General features: G+C 47.1%; 1 pseudogene; it reads right to left on the bottom strand.

Annotated features, from left to right (window-relative positions):
• LOC129685672 (cancer/testis antigen 55-like) overlaps positions 1-4,774 on the bottom strand; it is a 7,346-nt pseudogene extending 2,572 nt beyond the window's left edge.
• Between the last annotated feature and the right edge of the window lie 6,251 nt (positions 4,775-11,025).

The raw sequence follows: 11,025 nt of genomic DNA, 5'->3' as shown, positions 1-11,025 counted from the left end.
ATTTGTCCCCCTCTCTCCCCGTCTCTCCCTCCTTCTTTGTCTGTCTCCATAATTCCTCCTCTCTTCCACCCACTTCCTGTCTTACCTTCTTTCTCTTTCCCTTCTACCTTCTCTCTCTCTCTCTCTCTCTCTCTCTATATATATATATACATATATACATATACGTATACATACATACATACATATATATATGTATATATACTTCCTCTCTCTTCCAACTGCTTCCTTTTTTCTCAATCTCTCCATCTCTCCTTTTCTTCATTGCCTCTTTTCTTTTCTCTTTCTCCCTCTTGCTTTCCCTATTTCTCCTCTCTGAGCCTTTCTTACTCTCTTTCCCTCTCTCTCTCCTATAGCATTTTCCCTCCTCTTCTCCTTTCTCCCTCTCCCTGTTTCCTTTCCCTTCTTTGTCTCTTGGTCTCTCTCACTCTCTTTCTCACACACACACACACACTCACACAGGGACACACAGGGATGAATGCATGCGCACAGAGTGTTAAGAACTGGACTCAGGTTATCTGCCAGAGAACTATGTGCTCCTAACTAAGCAACAGGCTCCATCTCTTTGGCCACAGCACCTTTCAGTATTTTCAAAATACTTTCCCTGTGGCTCACAATCACTTGTAACTCCAGTTCTGTGGGTTTTGACACTCATTTCTGAACTCTGTAGACAACTGTACTCATGAACACAGACATACTCACATACAGTCTCAAATTTAAAAGTAAGTGAAGATTTTTAAATTTAAGGATTTGTAATAATTTTACCATCAGAATTCAATACTCATGTAAATGAAAAACTTGTCCTTATTTTACTGGCTACATTCAACTACTGAGCACCTAATAAATGATAGTGTGATGTTTACAAACATTACCTGTTCATACATGTATTGAGCTTTATTTTCAGTGCCCAAGATCCATGTCCAATGCTGAAGAGCTCCTGAATGCAGCCCAGCCAAACCAATAGAATACTAATACCAAGTCAATACAAAGACCTCAAAACATTAAACTTGACGTGTCTTTAAAATGTAAATCAAACCTTTAGAAATGCTGTCTAGATAGAAGTAGTATTCATCAGCGAGGTAGATGATATCTTTCTTCACATGGGAAACACAAGCAGATAAATATTGGATCTTTCAGTCTGGTTCTCTAGGCCCATCGTCTTCTAAGACAACACAAACCTACAAGATAAGGAAGCAGGTAGGAAAACATGATCAAAAATCAAAATGGAATCCTGTGTGTGTAAAACACTGCCTGTGGAAGGGCTTAGATAGTAAGGGCTCTGATGGAAGCAAAGCTTCCAGATTAAAGTCATCCTCCTTGGTTGCAGGACAGCTTGGCTCACTAGAGATTCTTTCTCTGTTGGGGGCTTTTCAGCTGTCAGTATCAATTCCATGGTCATTGTTCAAAAACTGACCTTTCCTTGAGGAGTGAAGTACCAGGTACTCACCAGTCCACCACCCTATGTTCCCAGGTTGATGATCCACCATACCACAGACCTGTCGGTGACAGGATGTCATGTAACCTCACAGCCATGGTGCTGAATGAGCCTACCCACAAACCTCATGTCCAGGGCACATTACCACAGCCCGCTCCCTTAACAACACAAGGAATGCAGGCATATTCAGATGTTTGTGAGGCAGTGGAGATGACCTTTCTATACAAAGGAGGTGCAAGGGATTCTCCACCTTGTGGAAGGGGACAGAGAGTGAGATACAGACCCTCATTCTGACTATTAACACACGTTGAATCCAGTCTTGACAAATGTTCAGATGTGACTAAACTGTGATGAAAAACTCGATTTAATACAGGGGTGATTTAGGAATTAGTGTAAAGACTCTGTGTATTCTTACCGGACACACAGACCAGAAGATCTGTACATAACACATCAGCACTGAATATCAGAAAGGCCAAAGGGCAGTGATGTGACAATGACCCATGAAGCCAAAGCCTTCATATGTTTCCTTTCATAAAAGAGTCCCAATTTTGCTTGCTACATGAATAGCTGTGATGCCCATGATCAATGGATGTGAGAAAATAAAAATGGAGGCTTTCTCCTGAACACTCACCAGCTCCAGAGGGAATTCTCGGGCTTCATTCCCCTTTGTGCTTTGCAAGACTTTGGATGCTCAGAGCCCTTAGAGATCCTGGGATACAGGCAGCATAGTTAAGGGAAAATTTCACCAAATCTCTGCTCTGGGGCATGCTTTCACTATACTTATAAACCATGAAAGTCAATAGATCTTGCACCAGAAATGGGAGAACCCAGTGGGTTGTAAGTGGTAGCTCAGCGAAAGTCTCTGAAAGATTAACAGACACATTTCAGAAAGCACTTGCACTTTTGTTGAATGCATCCTTGAAAAAGCAGACTTTTACCTGACAAAAGGCAGACAAGCTGCAAGTCGGTGTTGTGTTTAAGTGAATCCTGCTCTTTGGACACTGGGACAACACAGGACTTTACATTGTAAGACATGGAACTTAGGGTTGAGTATGGTGGCATATAAACCATGCTCAAAAGACCGAGGTTGGAGGAAGCTCTGCACCCAGGTGATTCCACCCTCACCGTGTGCTAATTCTCTTTTCTGTCTCTCTCTTTCTCCCTCTCCCTCTCTCCCTCTCCCTTTCTCCCACACACAGAGGCACACACCAAACACAAGAAAAGAACCTAGAGCTACAGGGGAGCAGGAATTTGCATTTCATGACTTGCACTATGTGAGTAATACAGAGAGGTTGCTTTGAACCTCTCTGTAGCAGGATAGCAGGTTGAAAGCCCATGGGAAAAGAGAGTCTTCCCAAACCTATGCAAAGCTCACTTCGGTGGCTTTCAGTTCATGTGACATTAGGTCTTCCTCTACAAGTGCTGTGACTTTCTCTCCAGCTCGTAGAGACATAGGGTCAATTACATCATCGGTGCTGAAGAAGATTCATTCTTCAAACCAGACAGAATCAGTTCCCACAGCTCGTCACAATGCCTTTCACAATTTTAGTGTTCAGTTCTCCTGTGAATTCCAGACACTGCAGGTGACATGAATTAATCTCAAGAGCAAATAACCACTCCAAGGTATCCTCTCCCAAATATGTTACAAAATCATGACCTCCTGTAAACAGAAAGCTTCTGATTTGAGGAACACAGGGTGAGGCCTGGGAGCAGAAGGTGGATCTCTACACAATTCTGAACGTAGAATGTACAGGTTGAAATCTTGGCTTTGCCATACTCTGCCCAGATGACCTTGGTTAAGACCATGAGCCAGGACCCAGATAGCCTTGGTGATAAACACATGTCCTTCTCTCATGGTTTGTGTAACCCTAAGTACATTTCTTGACCTCTCTGTCCATTTTTGCAACCAATGACTCCTCATTTCTCTTGGAAACTTTAACTGGTACATACATGTTAAACCCTTCCAAATGTGTCTAGTACATCTTAGAGGTCAAATGATATTGCTATTATTGTATCTGTGGGTGGACTTTCTTTAGGGCAACTCAATCACTAAATTTGGCAGTAAGTCACCACAGTGAGAGACGGCAGGCATGCAGATATTTAAGCGGCTCATCAGAGAAAGGCCTGTGGCCACAGCTCTGTAATCCTGCCACCTGGGAGAATGACAGAGCAGGATCAAAAGCTCAAGGCCTTCCTAAGCTACAGATCAAGCACAAGGCCACCCTGGGCAGCGAGTGAGGAAAAGATGGGGAGTGAAGCTCACTTGTCCAGTGGTTGTCCAGCATGAAGAAGACCCTAGTTTCCATCTCCAGCACTATAAATAGATAATTCATGAAGTGAATCTGGACTCTTGAGGCCAAGGCTCACACTGTGGGCCTAGACAGGCCTGGGACTCATTCTCTATGCAGTTTAGGTTGGCATCAAATTTGTGACACTCCTGCTTCATGCCCACATGGCTATAGGATTGGCATGGAGAGACTAGGGCTTCTCTTGAAGGACTGCTCATGAATATTACCCACATGTTTGGCACGAGGAATCACCAGACAAAAGTTAGAATGACCTCAGAGTTTGGAGGCTGTCCAACTCAGGATAGTGTTGAGATTAACCTAGACTCCCACCCACCGACAGGCCTCCACCTATTCCTCTTTTGTGCTCACTGAAGTGAGACCCGACTTTCAGAGAACAGAGTGAGCAGCAATGAATCTTGGTCCCTGATCTCTCACGCATGACAGAGAACTGAGACTGACCCCATTCTCGCCTCCAAATGCCAGCTGGGATGGGAAGCAAGACCAAATCTGTGTTCAAATGTGAGTGCTTCCCTGATCCTGGAAGTGGAAGAAAAGCTCTCAAGGGCCTTTTGTGTCCCCAGTCATGTGAATTGGTCAAAATCATTGGCACCCCAAGAGAATTTGGTACACTGTTCAATGTCCATCCAGTGCATCTGAACTTACTGCTCAACAGCCACTGTGCACAGGCCTCTACCAATCTTTTGCCACCTCCCCCTGTGCTCACAGGCTTCAGTGTTCACCCAGTGTATGGGTGCCTAGGGATGCCCTACTGTTCAACCAGCCACTGTGGACAGCTGCTGCAGGCCTCTACACATCTTTCACCTCCCCGTGCTCACGGCTATGGAGAGCAGTGATGAGGTGTTTCCTGCAGTGCAGACTAGGACACTGAGTGCCTGAGGAGGAGTACCTTCCAGTTGTTCCTGGTCTCTTTCAACAGATTCAGTTTTCCACTGAAAGAAGTACAATTCTCTATGCAGCATCCCGAGGAGACGCCTGAAACTCAGTCAAAGAAGCAGCAGTAGCAGCATAAAGACCAGGATATCATGACCCACATGGTGCCACCTCCTGACTTTCTCACTCCTGGGAAATGGTACCTGATGCCTACTGGGCAGCCCTACAGACAGCCACCCCAGTAGCTCAGCAGGAATCCCTTCCATAGACTCCCCGACAGACTGGTAACCAGTGAGCATTGCTCTACCCACAAACCAATGAGCGCACTGCACGTGCTCAGGATCCTTCTCCAGCCAATGGCAGGCAATGGGAGGAGAAACAAAGATCGCATAGTGCATTATGCCCCTAGCATGGAAAGAAAACATGGAAATGGTTCACCCCGTGAACCCTGGGGTGTTGTCTGAATTGTTGGAAAGAGACCCTTGCAGTGTTCACTAGAAGGACTAGAGCTCTGGCTTAGGCACTGTGGCAGAAATGTGTCCCTGTGTGTAAAACAACATCCAGTATGCATTCAGCGTAAAGGTTGGCCATTTAGTGGTTACACAGAGTTCAACGGGGGCTGTGATCGTCTTGGTGGTGGTGGTGGGTAGTGGTGGCGTTCATATGAATAAGCCAGGTAGTGTTTGTCAAGGTCATGTTCATGAAGCAGGTGTGGTTCCTGGAAGTATTTCATATCTCGGCCCTGCAGGGTGACTGGGATAGGGGTCCTGTGAGTAGGACACATCTCTGGGCCAGGTTCCAACACTTCCCATTCATGCTGGAGCTCCTTCGATGGAGATCAGTCATGCATTGTCATAGAACCCCTTAATTCTCACTGTTACCACTCATTCACGGCTAGCCTTACCATGCAGGAATTCCTTGATTCCTTCATTCAGCAACTCCCTGTGGGCCAGGGACTCTGCTCTAACCTGGAATTTGTGAATGAAACAGGCGATTGTCTTGACCTCTATGCCTTGAATTTTCTTATAGTGCTAGGAAAGCCCTTCTGATCCAATGGGTGACCAAAAAAAATCAAAAGGCCCACTCCTAAGTGGAAAGCTGACACATAAATTCCCCAGGAATTAGATTTGTCCTAACAACAGGACTTCATGGCCATGAATGAGCCTTGATGCAGAATAGAGAGCATTAGACAAGAAAAAAATGTAACATATGGAGAGCGATAGGTGAAGGGGAGGCTGTCCTTTAAAGCCCTGAGAACAGCTCCATTAAGAGTGAGGACATGTTGGACATGGGGTAAATGCCTTTCATTCCAGCATTCTGAATGCAGGAACAGGCTGATCTCTATGCATCTTCAGACAGCATGGTCTACATACTGAACTGCAGGCCAGCCAAGATTAACTAGTGAGGTGCAGTCTCAACAAGCAGAGGAAAAGACTGAAAGTGAGAAAGAAATGGGAAGAGTGAGAAAGACTGCTGGTTTTGTAAATAAAAAAGAGTGTTGGGCTATATAGTGTTTATTATTAGCCGTAAGATTATCATGGTGCTATTATCACAAATAATCAGACACAGACACCTGTTAGATTTTATAACTGCCTTATTAACCTTGGGCCTGGCAGACATTTCACCTCCACTGTCTCAATAACCTCACCTCCCATCTCCCAGCCCCATCCAATGCCCTCCACCTTAGTCCTCTTCATCTGGTCTATTTTCCATCCGAAATCCATTGGCACTTGCTTGTATTCTTCATCTGGGACTCTCCACAACATTATTGGAGTCCTTCATCCAGGCCCTTGTGATTCCTTCTCCTTGCTAAGCCATTATGGCGTCTTTCTTCCTCCTCTCTCCCTGGCTGTCTATCTCCTGTGATTCTCCTGTCTAAAGTCCATGAACCTTACCCATGCTGACCCCATTCTGTCCTGCCCGGGTATAGGCTGTTTAATCATTCAATCAGATATAATGATTTAGGTAGGTTTACACAACTAGGAAAGGATTTTTTTGTTGTTGTTGTTCTTGTTTTTAACAAGGATAGGTTTAAGCAGATCATAAGGGCTAGCATCAGAACCACCCCAACAGACTGCCAACAAGAGAGAGATGGCATGAGAGCCAGACAGTCAGAAGAGGCCATCCAAGAGCAACCTTCATGTCCAGTCCAATCCATCATCATTCTCGCAGAGGAATCTCAGAGCAATCATTAGAAGAAATTCAAGATCTGACTCTTTATAACTGCTTAGAGGAGGCAAGAAAGTTTCTCATCACATGCTTTAGTTCAGTGTCTCCTATGTGACAGGGACTGAGGGGAAGCCGGGTGTGGTATATTGAGGGTTCTCAAGTCACATCACATACTGCCTCCTAACTCTGGGGCAGAGAGAGATGCAGAAGGTGTGGCCTGATTCAGACCATGGGGTCAGGCTGAAAAATTGAGGAGGTCCAGGTTCTAACACAGGGCCTCTGGGCATCTTTCAGGAGGATCCACTGAACAGTCAAACCAGGAGGTAACTTCAGCCAGCTCTCCTGGATGTCCAGCAAGATGCCATCTGAATCCTACTCCAATTGACTCTGTACCTGCCACAGTATGCTGAGAAGGACATGTCGCTGGATTGTCTGGGGGCCCTGTGAGCTCTGGGATATCATTAGCTCACCGTGTTGAGAAATGTTAAAGTCACCTCCAACATTTATCCCAGAACACGTAGTCGCCTTTCCCTTGGCCCACATGTGCTCTGAGGCCTGTTGCACAACACGAAACTGAAATTCAGATCTGAAAAACAACCTCTGTGTGATGGGAGAGTCCCCAAATGGAGGAAGGACAGAGAAAAATGTCCAAAGGCTTCAGGTCATGAGAAGGCTGTCGGCTTGGGGTGCCTAAACACAGTGGCCATTAGTGCCTGCATCAGGAACACTGCTACATAGTTAAGCTCAAACCAGAGGGCCTCTCTTTTGTCCCTGCCTTCATTTTTCCTCCCTCACCTTCAGTCCAGGTCACTTGTTTACTTCACATAGAGGCATGTTTTCCCCTCAAGGAGTATCTGTCCTGAAATCTGTGATGTCCAATCCGTGTCATTCCTGTATAAGGTTGAAGGCACAGAGCTGAGTCATTGTCCTCAGGCTCCAGTCACCTTGAAGTGCAGGCAAAGGAAGGCTTGCATGCAGGACAAACGACCCCAAGATGTAAACAACAGTTGAGGATGGACAGTCTACACCCTGGCATTTTACAGGAACCAGACGGGGCCTCCCCAGTGAGATGATTGGCAGAGGCATGCCCCCCTTCTCCGAGGTCTGGATCTGACATGCTAAAGGGTCCCTCTGCTGCACACACCACACTGCCTCACTGGCTACTGCAATGCCAACAGCCACACACGCACCAGGCTCGCTCTCTGGCCGCATAAGAGGCAGGGTTGCCAGTACTTTGACCTCTTCCTCTGGAGCCTGCCTGGGCCTCAGGGGCTCTCCAAGTTCTGCACAGAAGTCTCTAAGCCACCTGCCTGGAGGTAAGTCAAGAAGTGTCACCAAACCTTTCTCAAAAGGATCCCTTGTAGGGGACCATGAGCACAGGCACTCTCTCCGGTGAGAAGAGGCAGAATTTAACAGCCAAGGGTGCCATTCTAACCCTACCTTCAGCTGACACAGGAATCATCATCAGTCAGCCACTTGCAAGTCCTTCTCCCCACATGTTCTCATCCATGTCATTCACCTCACCACTAGTCAAATTCAGGAATGCCACATGCCCAGGACACCCTTAAAGTGGACTCCCATCCTCTTCTTGGTAACATTGCATGGATGACTCTAAGGTAGGACTAGGGCACAGATCCTCCAGGGGACGGCCTAAAGGAACAACTCAGGAGACACTCAGAAGCAGAGAGGGTACCTGGGGCTGTGAGGCTTTGTGCACAGGAGTCCACCTCAGAACGACCCTCATGAAGCAGTGAGTACAATGGGGAAGAATGCCTGCCTCCAGGGACAATGACACCAGAAGAACCAGACTGGCCACATCAGCAGAACTGTGTACGGAGACCAGTGGACAGAAACGTGTCTTTTCAAGTCCCATGTGATAAGAGAAGACGTCAGGACATGTGTAGCAAGGACCCCAGTGGACACACTAGTCAAGGCTGGGAGGTTGTCCTCAGAGACGCAGGAATGTTTGTTGTGCAATTTCCAGTCCCTACAGAGGAGACTCAAGGACCTTCTTCTGATGGCTGTGAAATCAGTCTCCCTCAGAAGGGGTCCCCAAACCCTCATTACAACCATGTCTTTTCAGATTCTACGCATCTTCCTACTTCCTTGTACTCCAGGCATCGGCAGTGCCCAAGGCAGAGCAAGGGCCTGGGGGCACCAAGACTGGCCAGGGAGCACTGCTCACAAGCTATGGGAGTGTTTTAGGGAGAGCTCTGCCTGTGTCTCTCTGACATTTCCTTACTATGTGGACACTATGCTGGGCACATCAGAAGCGGCTACACAGCTGCTGACCGGTGCAAACCCTCGGACTCCTTGGTCTCCCCGCTCTCTGACATTCCCACAGCTAATCGAAGCACTAGTCCATTCTTCATCGCTGGGTACACTGTTCCGCCTGCTCTCAGATGTAGCAGGCTGTCTTAACACAGTTGGCCTTGAAGCACAGCAGGGATGCCGAGGCCCTATGGCTTCCTACTGGCTGTTTCCCATACTCTCATTCCTGCCCTGTGATCCAAGACCTTCAGGGAGTGGCTGCTGATGTCAGTGTTGGAGTAGGGCAGAAAGCATGAGAGCTGAGACAAGGAGCAGCTATCGCAACAGCTTTGACCAAATCTCATTTCTGTGTAGTCATAAACCACGAGGATGAAGTACGGGCTTTTGTTTTTTGAAGTAAACAGGAGGTGCTGGGTGTTACCCAAAAATGAACTCAAGAGGTGCCTGTGTCCTTTTGATTCCTGAGCAAACCGGAACCACAAAATGATTAGACAACACAGTGAGGGACCTTTACATCGCAGGTAGTTCCCAAGGGGTGTCCAGAAGCCCCGTGTATGCTTGGATATGTCCAAGGCACTTTGTAGACCGGTCACAACCATGGAGACAGTTGACCCAGCTTTGGGGGAAGACATGGTGGCAGCATGACCTTTCCTGCTCTGTAATGACAGGGTGATCTGGATGCTGTGTGGGCATTACTTCCTGGGTCTACAAAATGTTCTGTGTTTGTAAACGCCCATTTGGCACAGCCCAGCTTCACTAGGTTTTCAGGGCTCTGGGAAGAAACTGCTCCAAACTAGGCAAAAAGGGCAGACTAAGTACCCTGAGCTCTGCTGGCTCATATCCAGGGCTTTCCAACACATTGCAGCCCATGACTGTTCAAGAGGCCATCCTTCCTTGCCTCTTCTCTCTTGTGGTAGGTGCAGCTGTGCTCTCTGTAAACAGGATCTTCCCACTTCTGCAGCTCTCTGAATTTGCTAGTCTTTCCCCAGTGTTTATAATTTTTTTGTTTCAAAAACTATTATAGCTGTTTGTCTGAGCTTGCCCACAGAGGCCAGAAGTGGGGATCACAAGTCCTGGAGCCAGAGTCACAGGATGTGCAGCCCACGTGATGTACGCACCTGGACCCAGATACCTGGTCCCTAACTTGGCCAAAGTTGCTCTGAATTGCTCAGACATATCGTCTGACCCTGACTTTGGCAGTTTTCTACAACTTCAAGTCATGGGATTTAGGACATTTTCTCATCCACTGTGGTCTTGTTTTAACTTAAAGTATTACATGTGCGAGGACCTTGTTTCCAAATGAGGCCATTTGCTCCTGTGACTGACTGACACTGACTCTGTTCTAATAAGTCCAGCGCCTGTTAGTAAACAGATGTTGCCCTTTTTAGCTACCGGCTTCCTTTGAGGTTAGTAACCCCGAGGCTCAGGGACACCCCTAAGAAATGAAAGGGCTCCAGAGCGTGAGCTTCATCATGAAACAGAGAAGCTGTGCTACTTGAGAAGGGACTCTGGGTAAAGGAGAGAGGGCCCAGCAGCTAAGAGCACTGACAGCTGATCCTGAAAACCTGGGTGAGAAGCCATCACACACCAAGAGCCACACAAGACACAGAAATCCACACCCAGGGTATCTGCCACCCTCTTCTGGCCTGCAAATGCACTGCATGCATGAGATGCACAGAGGCAAACAGCCACATGCAAATAAAGGAATAGATTAGATTAAAAACAGAGAAGTGAGGATGAGAGGAATGGTTAGAGCACGTGGAGGGGAGGAGGAGTTGAGGAGGCAAACTAGAATCTGGGCTGGAGTGATGGCTCAGCACTTAAGAGCACTGGCTGCTCTTTCATAGGTGGCTGGGTTCACATCCCAGCACCGACATGGCAGCTCAAAACTGTCTGTAACTCCAGTTCCAGGAGGAACCAACACACTCACACAGACAGTCAGACACAACACCAAAGCACATTAAAAATAAACAA

Source organism: Psammomys obesus, unplaced genomic scaffold, assembly GCF_907164565.1.
Source record: "Psammomys obesus unplaced genomic scaffold, mPsaObe1.curated_primary_1811, whole genome shotgun sequence".
Lineage (NCBI taxonomy): Eukaryota > Metazoa > Chordata > Mammalia > Rodentia > Muridae > Psammomys > Psammomys obesus.
This window is presented reverse-complemented; position numbering and strand designations above follow the sequence as displayed.